Below are 14,244 nucleotides of genomic sequence, written 5' to 3' on the forward strand. Positions count from 1 at the left end.
GCGGCACTTTGATCCATCACTATTGATTTGCTATCAGATCCTCGTTGCTGCTGCTAGAGCCTCCCACACAGCAACAGACAGACGCAGGGATGCCTTCCCAGGCTCTGGGTTCAGACGCATCCCGAACAGCATGAATGATTTCCACACCGGCTTTGACCTTAACTCCCACTGTCCACAATAACCACCACCACCACCACCACCACCACACACAGTGTTTCAAGCGAGATAAAAAAAAGGGGACGGATGTGTGTGTGTGTTGGAGTTCTTACAACTCAAAAACACAACGTTGGCGGCGGGCTAGCTAGGGGAGCATGAATTGCAGATGTATCCGGATATGTGTGCTCATGCAGACACACTATGCTGTATTGATAACAGTGGGAGTTTATGCTAAACCCCCCCCCCCTACCCCCCCCCAGTGCACGAAACCTGAGTAAACGGCACATCTCGATGCCAGGATTTGTACACACACACACGCGCGCGCGCGTGCGTGCGTAGTATCAGCTGCAGCAAGAACGGATAGCTTTGCGGTGCACTGTTCTATCTGCAGTACATTCTGTTCCTTGCTTGCTCTGCAGTGCATTAAGTAAATCCTCCAGCCCCGGCTGCGACTGCAGTCGAGTGGCTGGTGGTCATGAACCGAACCTTCAGGTATAAGTGCAGTTTGGCCCCAACTCTTATCGATTTAGGGAAAAAAATGCATTCGTTTCACTATTATAATTTGAACTTGGGGGGGGGGGGGGGGGGATAAAGGCCACTTGTAGACGTGCCTCAGTGCTCAGATAACACATAAGATAGCACTGATTAGCTCCATCTATTTCGAAATTGTTCCCCGGGAGTTCCACTCGACTGATTTGTGCTCTGCCTGTTCATATCGCAGGACGTCACCCGGGGAATTAATATGCAATTGTGCAGTGCTGTTGCCAAGCCGGGATATATCATGGCAAACGGTTTAAGGATGCTAGAGACTCCTCAAGTACAACCTTCTCTGCATTACAGTCAATAACTAATCAATGGCTAAATAGATCCATCTGTCAAGTACAGAAAGGCTGACTTATTGAGGGTTTGATGGAACGTTATCTCCAGAGGTGGTACAGTATATGTCTCCAATTCCCCCTGCCTTTTGTTTAGTTCATATCTAGTGGCATGCACTTGTTGAGGAGGGATATACACTTATAATTTTAGAGGGGGGGAATTATGATACAATTCTCCACACTGCTGTGATCATAGTCTGTTTCTGGCCTATAGCATGCATATCCCTTTTCTCTGCTGTGCTCTGCCATGCAGGAATAATGCATAATATGTTTTATCTTATTGTTGTCAACTGTGATGTTGTTATGAGCTGTGAAGCTTTCATCTAAAAGTGAGATATTCACACTCATTTACATCTCAAGCTGTCAAATTCCAGGTCAGAATTCTCCTCGCGCAGCATGGAGTCAGAATGGAACTATAAAGAGAGCTGCACAATCAAACATAAGTTCCACGTCTGTCTGCATTGTGTTTATCACGCATTATCACACTACACGGCTGTTGCTAGCGGAAAGATGAAAGTTGAGAGAGAGAGAGAGAGAGAGAGAGAGAGAGAGGGAGAGAGAGCACTGCAGTAAGGTTTCACTTCAGCCGCAGCACAAGTAAACAATGGTCTCATTTCACAGTGTTCCTGGGTAAAAATTGTCAATTATTTTGATGCACAACTTCCCTGCAATGCCGTGAGAAAGATATTAATCAGAACGGTTTCCTACCTGACAAAACAGTGGAGGAATACAATTCATAATAGGAGACACTTAAGCAGCGGGGTCATACAGATCACGTGGAAGATTGTTGGCTTCCCGAACCATAAACACTATCAGCTGCATCCTCTAATTGGATCGTGACACAGGCTTTCAAGAATATCATGCAGCCACTTTGCAGTTTTATAGCCTACATGTAAGATGTTAAAGCCCCTTACCCGAGTGTCTGGTCAAAAACGTCTAACCCTATAACATCTGGGCTTTGTCTTCAGTGGGGAAAGGTTACAATTGATGATATTCACACGGCTGCCATCTTGCCAGCAAGATAAGAGCCCATTCATCCAGCTGAAAAGTCCTCTCTAATTATATTAAACAACGTCAAAATCACCAACATTGCAGCTGTAGGGAAAGCTTGAATTATCCTCTTTCAATCTGTACATTTTTTGTTTAATAAAAATCCACCGTAGACATTGTATGAGCTACTCCCCGTCAAGAAATGTCTTATCAGAGTATGGAAGCGCTCGTTATCAGTAAAGCAACCTCCTGCTGCCTCCTGCGTTATGTGCACATTCAAAACAGGTGGTACGCATGGGCCGTTGAGTGACAGTCAACGAGCACTTCCAAACTCCAGCACTTAAAAAGAAAATCATCTGCAAGGAATTTCTTGACAGGAAGTATAGCTCGTGAAATGTCTACGGTGGATTTCTATGAAACAAACACTTAAGAGAATAATTCAAGCTTTCCCTACAGCTGCAATGTTGGTGATTTTTGACGTTGTTTAATATAATTAGAGGGGACTTTTCTGTTTGGATTGGAATGGGTTGTCTATGGGAAGTGTCACCTATAGGTCCTATAGGTATCACCTTGCTGGCAGCCGTGTGAATGAGGAGAATTGGCCTTCATTCCAAGGATACATATCTCTGCCGTAGTTGCGGTTGTGCGTCAGCTCAGTGATGGTAACATGAAACCGAGATAGACGTGTTTATTTTAGCCCCCTTTCCCGCCGTGATGCTTTGAGAGCGCCTCTCCTGATTTGAGGGGAAGATAGTCTCGCGTAGCCATACAACTATTCCACAATATCCGAATGCTAGAGAGTCTGGAACTTCACCTCACCGAAATCCGACTAAGGAAGCTGCCATTTTCGTTCACGAAAATATATATAAAAAAATAAAATAAAAATAATCTTTATTTACCCAGGGAAGTAGCTGAGCACATAGGTGCTCATTTTCAGCAACGCCCTGCACATAGAAACACACAGACACACACGCTATATATAATTATTTTTTATTTCCTTTTCCGCTAAGCAACAAGCTATGCGCGACAGTAAAGACTTTTCGTCTTTACACTAGTCGCACAAATGTATCCTAATATAAATGGGGAAGTGGGGAGGAGGCTCCCATGCACATTTGGTAATTGCGAGAGGCAACCGTCTGGCAACGCGAAACTAAGGGGAAGAGGAAATGAGATCAAATTAGGACTCTAAATGTGAATACTCTCTTTTGCCCCTAATAATAGTTGTGTGCAAACCCGAAAAACAATTTACAAGCACAATGTGCCAGTATACGAACAAACTGTAATCTTTTCAATTCAAATTAGGAGAGAATTTGTTCGAAGTGATTCAAACTTTCTTGTAATCAGAAACCTCTATTATAACTCACCCCACCCACCCACAGCCCCATTCCTTTTCATAATCACAAGCACTCCCAATTCCCAAACAATTATTGTCATCGGTTTGGATAGCTATAATTGCGTATTGCCTCTGGACAGCACTCACCCGAGAGAGAAAGATAGAGAGAAACAGAGAGTGCATGTGTGGTATGCATTTGTGTGTGTGTGTGTGTGTGTGTGTGTGTGTGTGTGTGTGTGTGTGTGTGTGTGTGTGTGTGTGTGTGTGTGTGCGTGTGTGTGTGTGTGTGTGTGTGGGGGGGGGGGTGTGACAGAGCGCTATACTGTACTTGCAGGCACTTCACAAATGCTCTTATTTTTTGCAGTCTACGGAAGGCACTCAAAGAACGTCACGATTGATAAGATGACAGACATCTTTTTATTCGTAATGGTGCATATATAGCTCCTCTAGCAAGTTGTATGCCCTCGTGATTTGGCACATTTGTGACATCAAATCTGACACACCATGGGGGGGGGAAACAGAAAGGCATACTTGTCTAGTGGCGGTGGGAAATCAGTCAATCAACTTTTTTCCCCCCTTTCTTTTATTTCAGTTTTTTTTCCACACTGGAGGAAAAAAATGCATATTATGCACTCACCTTTTGGTGGAAAAGGGTTATACGTAGCTTAAAGGGATTGTGACATTTAAAAAGATCCTGAACTTTTAACATTCAGTAGACTTTCTGTCGTCTGGGGTTTTCAAACAAGTGCTCTGGTTGTCCTGTGGAGTGTGATGTAAGATTCGTTTTGTTTTGATTTATTGAATTTGTATTTGTATTTATGTTGTATGCGATCAGTAGTATAAGTAAAGAACTAAGTGTATAACTATTGGGGCCACAAGGTGGCATGACACTTGCATAAATAGAATCATTCGTAAGAGTCCACAAATCCCATATATGACAATTTGCCAGCAGAAAGGCTCAAAAGGCTCCAGAACACACAGAGAAAACTCCAGACCACAGAAAACCCACTGAATGTTCAAGTTTCAGGTTGTGTGGGTGTAATTGAGGTCATATAAAACATAAAAGAAAAATTTAAAAAAGATAAAAGAAAATGAATGTCATGAAACCTTTAAATCTGCGTAGAAGCGTTAGTGTGTCCAACTGAGTGGTAGCTGGCTGATGGGGAAATGGCTGGGCATGCATGAACCCTGGTTATGGAAGGGGTGCAGGGGGACCATGCATATGGTCCCTGGTTTGGCTATATACAGTACATTCTATAGTGAGCTGGAATTAAATTGACAGTCACATAGAAGCCAGACATTCCAGTCTTTCTATAGTGATTGAATAGCTGTTCACAAAATAGGAAAAACAGTCACCATGACGCTGGGGAGTCTGACATTCTGGCCCGAAACAAAACGCACTGGCGCCCATCAGCGCATGTCGATGATTCACTGAGATTTTCTGCCCAAGGTAAATGACTCTAGAAAGAAACTATACAAGGGCTGCATCTTCAGTCAACCAATGAATACACTTGACCTAACTGCCGTCTCCTGAAACCAGCCGGATATGAGACATGTTCACAATACCAACAGACATTGTAAAATATAACTAAGACTTTCTTTTCTGGTGGTGCTCAACAACACGCCTCGATCAGTCCTTTGGTCAATAATCCGAAGAATAAAAGTAAATGAAAACATAATTTTAAACTGCCCCACATTTTGTTACAAGAAAAAGACATTTGTGTTTTCTGTTCCTCTCGGCCTCGGTTTGTTGATTTCTTTCAATCAACACCTCGCTGGGTGCAAGTGTGTGCGTTGATTTGTTCCTCCTTAATCACCGCACATTAGCATATTAACAAATCAACTGGCACGAAGAGGAGTGCATCTCTGTGTGTCTGTGGCAAAACATTGGGTGTAATACCATGTACTGTGCTGTATGTGTGACTTGTTTCACACCCCCCAATGTTCTCCTGCTGTGTGTCTTGGATTGCAATCGTTCCCTGCAGAAAGCCACTTACATAAGAGCGCTGCCAACACCAGCCCACGTCTGACTCCATATCCCTCCATATTTGATGATATCATCTCTTAATGGCTTATGGCTTTTTGGACAATGTTTTTCTTCTCATCTTGTGGGCCGTGGGACTGAGTCAGTCAGATGCGTATTATGCGAGTGAGCATGGTGTGACATGCATCTGTGATCGTACCTTTAAGTGTGGGGAAGTAAGAGTCAAGTTTGTAATAAAGGATAATACATAAAGGAATGAATGTTTGCAATACTTTGTTGTTGACTTATAATACTCGTAGTTTGCATGTGCGTGCGTGCGACGGTGCGTGCGAGCGTGCGTGTGTTAAAGATAATTTGCAACGACCAGAGTAAAGAAACGTCAATTTAGTTATTTTGTGACGTTTTTTCTTATACAGCCCTCAGCTGTCCACACAGTGAGTGACTCAATGTACGTAAATTGAGTCATGTAAAATAAATAAACACAACGGACTCATCTCCACAGTAGCATTGTTTACAGTTGCTCGATATGAAAATGCCGTATATGTTCCCAGGGGTTTAACGATGTAAACTTTATAGTTGACAAGAGTCTATACAATGCCCCCCGCCCCCCATTCACCCATTCACCCACCCCCACATCCATACACTGACAGCGGAGGAAACCATACAAGGCACCAACCTGCTCATCGGTAGCAATTAGGGATTCAGAGTCTTGCTTTCGACACTGACTCTGGGGGGAGTCACTTTGAACCTCACGGTTCCCATCCAGCTGCATCTACCGGCCACTCTACCCCTGAAGCCACTGCCACCTATTATGAAATGCCCAGACTAATTAGGGACGCTAGGGATCATAGTGGTTAAATGAAATTGCACCACCATATTTCTGTTTCAACTTTGTTCGGCACGTTCGGCACGTTCGATCGTGATTCGACTAGTAACAACAGCGAGTTTACCGGTCTCCTGCATTTCAAAAGCTGCCTTCATTAACCCTGCATCTCATAACCCGGGCCCTGTAAGCACAGAGAGCAAAGCAATGGAAAGACTGCAGGATGAAGAGGGAGAGCTGACTCGATAGAGCAGGCCAGCAGAGCCGTATATACCTCTGCTTTGCTCGTTTTTGCTTAATGATCAAAGCAGAAAATGCTGTTTTTATTCCAGGAATCATAATGTCATCTCCTGTGCGCAAGTTATCGTTATGAAGAATTTTGCTAGAGGGAAAGAAAGGTCGGGAGAGAGAGAGGCAGAGAAGGCTGAAAGAAACATAATCTGACTGACCATCTACAGTACATGACGCCAGTTCATGGTTTTGGGGCATTGATTTATAGAAACCTCTCTCTGACCTGTGCAGAATGTTAGACCAATTTGTCCCAAACCTTCAGGCATATCTCAAAGCTATTCATTCAATCTTTTGAGTGCGTACAGTATCTAAACTGTACAGTGCTGCCAGCATGTTATACAGTATAGCAAAACACCGTGCTGCCTACTGATATATTTGATGAATGGGCTAACAAGAGCTGTTTAATCATAATATATGCTTATGTAAATCATTTTACAGTGTGATGTGCTCACAGATTTTCAAGATCTGGTCATTTTTTTAATCTAACGGAGGGCTGGCATTAAGAATAAAAAATATAAAATAAATTAAAGAAACTATTACGGGGTTGTGTTATGTTGCTAAACAAGAACATGCACATAGACATCATTTCAGACAGGTGCGCTCACACACACACACGCACGGGCACATGCACACGCACGCGCACACGCCAGCACACACACACACACACACACACACACACACACACAGGGGGGTTGATCGCTACAGTATTTGACACCCATTCAACAGTAGAGTAGATTGAGACTCGGCAGGGTCCCCCTCCCCAGTCTCTAGCCAGTGCGTTGAGTTAATTCCAAACTCATTAATAAAGGAAATGCAACAATAGAATTCACGAAAGGTTTGGGTGACACGGGGGGGGGGGGGGGGGGCGGGGGGGTTGGCTTTTCAAAGTATACGGCTGTCAGTCATTTGCTAAGATAAAGGCTTCTTTAAGTTTGCCTAAGGGAGAGAAGCCCTCGGCTGCAATTCAATTAACCATTATTTGCTAAAGTTTTACAAAAGATACATAAGTATGCAGTGTCATGACTATAGGGAGGATTGGCTTCCTGAATAGAAAATGTCTTTCCCACAAAAGACAGAGGAGGGAGTTGAACTCCCTATCCTCTCTGCCTTGACATATTCATCGAAAGCTTAAATTCTTCTATCTCTCTTCTGACCCGTGAATATGCAAGAGAAGCACAACGATGTAGATGAATGTGAATGAATCTCTTGTGCACGGGGAGAAGAATCGAGCAATGCTACAGACGCTTAAACCCCATTTATACATTTCACGTATACATTCCTTTTGTTTGGCTTTCAAAAATGTCTTCAATTAGCATATACGTTCGAACGTCAATTTGATGATTATACGAATTAAAAATAGAACCCTCAAAAGACAAATCCTATAAAAACACTATAAAACATTTGATGGAAGGAATAAATATCTCATTTTATCTCAAGAGTGGCATGCCAGTGTTTCTTTTGGCACACTGAAGCCCGCAAATGTCTACAGCATTTTGACAAGGCGTTCACAACTGTGCTGTAGGCACAAGGTGTTAGTGAGGCAAATTTGAATATTGATTGAGGCCATGTAATCCACCTCGGCACCTATTGATACGTCAATCATTCCTGGTAAATCTGGTAGAGCCCGTCAGTCTTGGGGAGCCGAGCAACCGTCCAAGGACACTGCTCCTTTTCTGTCGTGATTTAATTGCTGTTGGCACGACGCTCCGTGACTCATGGTAATGAGTTAACCCATTCTGACCGGGAACCCATTTTGGTGTTAGCATCATGTTATGCTTTAGCTATTGAAAAATAGCAGATCTACAAGCTCATAGCGCGCCACCGAGTGGCGTGCTACGAGCTTGTAGGTCTGCTATTTTTGAAAAATCGAAGAACGACTGACATTTTTTTAGAATCTGATCTCAGGTCAGAATGGGTTATAATCAGACCAGTGTGTGTCCAGTGGAAACCTCGTATGAATCTGATCTCAGGTCAGAATGGGTTAATGGAGTCATCGAGATTTCACGAGCAGCCAGGGGCCATACGGACTTCCTGTTGAGAACGCTGCGCCATTCGAGGAAACAACATCTTTATTAACGTTCGGGGATCGTGCCCGTTATAGCCGCGTATAGACCGACTTGATGAGAGCCGTGCCAATCAGCGTGGATAAATCAAATAACAGGAGGTGCCAGGGTGCTGTTTGCGTCTATGATCGACTGAATATGCTGTTCCATCCATAAACATCGGAACAGATTACTGTAACCTATAAACAAAGTACTGTACAATGCTGGGCGTGTTACTTGCAGAGAAACAAAGACGGCATACTATCTCTGGGCAGAATATTTCCAGCACAGTGAAAGACAGAATTGCCAAACAGGGAGCTATATTTGACATTGTGAAATAGTTCCCTGTGGTTTATATGGCTAACTAGAAGAAGTGCCCCTCGGGGCACAGGTCTCCACCAGGATTGATATTTGGATAAAAGGACTAACTAAAAAAAGAGTGTTGCACATAAATGGGCCTCCTGGTGGCGCTCTGAAAAGGCAGAATTGAAAAATGAAAATTGCAGGCCAGATGTTTTCCTTGGGCTGCAGAGAGTGTGAACACAACGTTTTGTGCATACAAAGTTTTATGGGTGAGAAGTTCACACGAGAGAGACTCACAATCATGACTATGGAGATAGTGTATACGGAATTGCATGATGTATGGATAAAATGTGCACGGGTAATCTACAGAAATGTGTTTTGCCAAAGTCGGCATCATGCTGGCGCTATAACAGGCCGTTGGATTTGGGGCAGAGGTTCGTCGTTGGCATTCAGGGAGTGTGTGTGTGGACAAGTTTGGCATGGATGGGGCCAATGGTGCCAGAGATTAGCTGGTATAACGGATGGACGGACGGACACACACACACACACACACACAGACGGACAGACGGAGTGCAAAACATACTCTCTCCCCATGCCTTCGGCCTGGTGGAGACAACAGACCACCTGGATAGTTGCTATAGTCCTAGATACAGTCGATTATTACAGTTTGAGGTAGTTTGACAGGACAAATAAGTGGCAAACACAGAAAAACAACACTAAAAGTCCGCTAAACACATTTACCCTCGGGTTCAATTCCCGTCTGGGATGCTGTCAGCGCCCCATACTCAAGGTGTGGTTGGCGAAAGGGCCTTTCTGTGTGGACTGTGGAGTTTGCATGTTCTCCCTGTATTACCCTCACAAAAAAACATGCAGTAATGTAATCCTATAGTCACTAATTTGCTTCCTCCTGGCCAGCCTGATGGAGGGGAAAGGAACTGGTTGGAATAAGCGTGTTCCTTCCACGTGCTATATACGGCCTCCCGGGGGAAGCTCCCTGTCAGGTGGAGTGGTCACTCCGTTCAGCTCATGTCATGAACTCCGTATCAGCCTGCTCACTCCGTTGAGCTCAGTTCAGGGCTCTCCCCAGGTTGGATTACAGCTTTTAACCAGCTTTTACCCTATGATGCCTATTCTGAAGTCTGGACAAGGCCAAGTACTGTAGATACGGTAAGAGATTCGGTGTCCTCATCCCGGTCAACGAATGATATAGCGTTAAAAATGAAAACGCTATTACAATACAATCTGATGAACATTATACTGTTTGGTTTATTTGACTATTCTTTAATATTTACTATTGGTACTATTTGCTTATTTTTGCTGTCTTGTTGCGTTTTTGTCTTTATTTTTCCGTTTGTCTTGTTGTGACCATGGTGGTGGGGGGGTTGAGGAAATAACGGGTCAGATGTTTATCGTCTGTTGCACTTGGGAAAATAAATATAAAGTGTTGTGTTTTCTTTTAAAACAATGCTAATTGATCAACAACAACATTGATTTAATCCAGTTACCTACAGTAATGGTAATACGAATGGAAGGGTTGCTGCCGTAATGTGCGCAAGGTTTATTAAACCATGATTCCAGTATCTGTGCATGATCTTCTAACTATACTTAATCACTCTTAAGCTGTGTAACCCTAATCATAAATGTGTTTGCACATCATGTGCTTTTGTCCTTGTGACATGTCTGTATGCCTACAGCATACAACTGTATGTATAGGCTGAATGCTGATAGTGTAAATTGAACTCTAATATAAAGAGTTTACAAATGGAAGCAAAATCCATTTGCACACTTTGTGGAGTTAATTTAAACTCTAGAAGGATTTTGACTGTGCCGTCACCACCTTGCTAGAGGATAGGCGTTTAGTATCAAAACAGAGGACTACTAAATTACAACAGTTAACGCCTGCAGTCGTACGACCTCTGCATATTGATGAGATTTAATTATGAAGCATTTTGAATCAATAACATTTTCTCACAAGCAATTAAAACCAGCCCTGACATAGGTCACACACAATGATAATCCTTTTTGTCCAACTTTCCCAAAGCTGTGGCTTATATACTCCTCGACAGGGGGAACATTAAACGAGGACTTTGTGGAAATGTATTCACGTGTTGTTATTTTTTTTTTAAATTTCATGTCAGGTAATTGGTTGAAGCATCTGCCAGCCAATCAATATGCATTGGGAAGTGAGAGAGACCGGGTTAACCCATTCTGAACGGGAACCCGTTTCGGTGTTAGCATCATGTCGTGCTTTAGCTATTGAAAAACAGCAGATCTACAAGCTCATAGCGCGAGTGGCGCGCTACGAGCTTGTAGTTGTAGGTCTGCTATTTTTGAAAAATCGAAGAACGACTGACATTTTTTAGAATCTGATCTCAGGTCAGAATGGGTTAATCAGACCAGTGTGTGTCCAGTGGAAACCTCGTGTGAATCTGATCTCGGGTCAGAATGAGTTAAGCTGAGTCGCAGTCGGAGACGACTAGCGAGGTATATTTGAGAGAGCCTTCTCCGGATCTAATTAAGTAATAACCCACGCTGAGAGAAACACAGAACGAGCGGAGGGGAAAATCTATAGAATTCATTTCCACAGACCCCGGGTGCCAATTTGTTTAAAAAAATGACTAATATGACATTCTGTAAACGCACAAGATCATAAATCAGCTCTTTTTTCGGGGTCATTTTGCTTTACCGAAACGGCCGTGTCTGCCGAGTTGATGTTGTAGTGTGTGTCACTGTGGCTTAAATTGATCTACCGTCCATGTCTACTTGTAACCTTTTTGAGCACCTGTAGCACACACAAATGCCACAGGCAACCGAGAAAAGTGTTTTAGAGAATCGAGGAATGAAAGCGGGTGTCTGGGGAGGGGGGGGAAGGAAATGTACCATAAAAGCCTGCCTGCCGGCTGCAAGGGGCCTGGGAGAAACAACTCCTGTGGATGAGATGGAACGTCTCCCCCCTTAACCGAAAAGTCCAACTGTGTGAAAGCAAAACATTGGCACTGCACAAGCTGTGGCATATAAACAACTCCAAATAATGTGTAAATGATACCGCCAAATCACTCGCAATCCCTCCTTGAGTCCTATTAATGAAACGCTTTTAAAAGGATTGGTTCGGTGACGGAAATGCCCATTAGGGGATTTTAGGGAAAGACGGAAAATGTAAAGGGAATTGAAAAGGAAAATGATTTCTGGTATATACTGTAACTTATCTGTCCATATGAAGAGTGATGCATTGTGACTACAGTATGTACGTATATAACCATCTTGCCATCACAGAAATCACAACACATAGGTGTCAGTAGATGAAATACGTTGTTTATGGGTACCTTTAATTATTACATTTCGCTGAGCAACACTCCCGGGCCAACATGCTCCTTTTCTACTTGACAAGGTGTCATATTTTACGCCGGGCATGCAAGCAGTCAAATGAGAGGGAGGCAGGTTGATAGATAGGGGGTCTGGAGAGATGATGCATTTCCCCTGCGATTGCTTTCATAGCCATTACTCACTCAGTCGGTGTGATTAGTAGCTAGGCCAGCGGCTGACATCGCTGTTTGGGCCTCTGTGAGGGAGCAGTCCCTTTGGAGGGCCACACCTGCCACCACCACAACGCCAAACTGTTTTGTTGCAGAGTGCATTGGTGCGGTTTGGCCTTTAGGATGGCTGTCGGTTAGTTGGTCTGCCTGCCTGCCTGCCTGCCTGCCTGCCTGCCACTTCCTTAACCTACAAATGTCTTCTAATCTAAAACAGTTTTCCGAACAATCACACCTGTGTGAAGTGAGGTGCGCTCTTATGACCATACGTCATCATACATCATCTCATTCTCAACCAATGGCACATCTCCCACCCAATCACAATTTGCGTCCTCACCTTTGTCTTCAATGTTTGCGTTTATACACATTTGTCTTCAATATTTGCGTTTACACAATGTTTGTGTTTGCACAAACGCTCAAAGCTGGGCATAGGAGGGGCTAGCGCCACTCACAAACCTATGTTATACTATATCAGTGCATGGTGCTCAACACATTTCCATATCAAGGACAAAATCAACGCTTCCCTGTGGTTTTTATAGCCTGGTTTCCAGCCCCATTCCCTGCGTTCCATGATTTGATCTTATCAATGGGAATTCAATGTTTGTACGTATTTCATGTTTGTATTTTGAAGAGCCAAAAATCTGCGACCGGATGTTATGTTGTCTAACTAGTGTGTGTGTTGTCGCATATCACTTCTGGTCTCCCGATCGGGGCAGAGACAGCATCATCGCGACCACCACAGCGTCGGCTATGGGCTATGGGCCGTGGAATAAACCTTGTTTTTCACCAGAAATGCCATCTGGGACAAGGAATTGGAGATAAATGCGATTGAAGGAAACAATCTGACATCATCAGCTAGCAACCCAATGCTAATGTGAGTATCTTATCGACTCGATCAATTTAAAGCATTATAAAAGTAGGCTATGTAGATCTACCCACATTAGCTGGTGCCATAGAAACCAGCTAGTCTTCCTGGGGACCACATAAATGATTTGTTTTGTCACGTCGCTACTCAGTCTGGCCAGCCTCCTGTTTGACTCGTATTTCATAACGTCACTATAGTCGTTACGTATATAGCCACGTTGTTGCTGATACTTAATCAGCCATGCAGCGCCAGTCTATCTATGCTTTTCTCAACGTTGGAAAAAAGTAGCGTCAGTTCGAGACTCGAGAGTTAAACCTAGGGTAAAAAAAAAGTAAACACTAGTTTGATTCAGTAGTCCACGATGTCAGATTCAGTAGTAGGCCTACAAAAAAACTGCCAGCTGTGTGGGGTGAGCTTATGATAAGGGTAATGATAATGATAACGATAATGTTGCAGGGTAACAGCAGTAGGCACATTGATACGTCAAACTGGTGTTTTTGTCCTAACCCACAGACCAATCAGAAGCCTCGGGTCGATTCTCAGTTTTGCCATGTCTTGCCAAGTGAAAATAAAAACGAATCATGGAACGCAGCGAATCAAGCTGGAAACAAGGCTTTTATTAGCCTCGGAAACCCAGATGTTTTATGAAGAAAGGAAGGCTTACGTAGACAAAAGTCTTGTTTTCTTCTAAACATCATTACACTATACCCGCACCTGTCATGCAGAGGTGTTTTTCAACTAAACACATTTTGTCCTGACTGTGAGCGGTCTCTGCAGTTTACAACATATGGAGCAACAATGGCAGAGTGTTTGCTGTTTACACTCTCTCACAGCAACCAGTTAAATACTCCATTAAACAAACATTAAGCGAGGACATTTTGTTACTGTCCATAATAAACAGCAGCACATTAAGCAATAATGTATGCAGACTTATTTCAATTAATTTGTGGCATGCATTTTGCGTGATTCACAAACAAGGCTGCTATACAATATTCACCTGCTTTAGGTCGCATTCTCACCAGAGAGCTTTGCTGCGATTAAAACGAATCCTG

General features: G+C 43.4%; 1 protein-coding gene across 11 annotated transcripts in view; it reads right to left on the bottom strand.

Annotated features, from left to right (window-relative positions):
- LOC308332483 (shisa family member 6) overlaps nt 1-14,244 on the bottom strand; it is a gene marked incomplete at both ends in the record, with an annotated part of 78,355 nt that overhangs the window by 23,760 nt on the left and 40,351 nt on the right. The gene's annotated exons all lie outside the window — the stretch shown is intronic.

This window comes from Protomyctophum bolini (genome assembly GCF_963924005.1).
Source record: "Protomyctophum bolini genome assembly, chromosome: 18".
Classification (NCBI taxonomy): Eukaryota; Metazoa; Chordata; class Actinopteri; order Myctophiformes; family Myctophidae; genus Protomyctophum; species Protomyctophum bolini.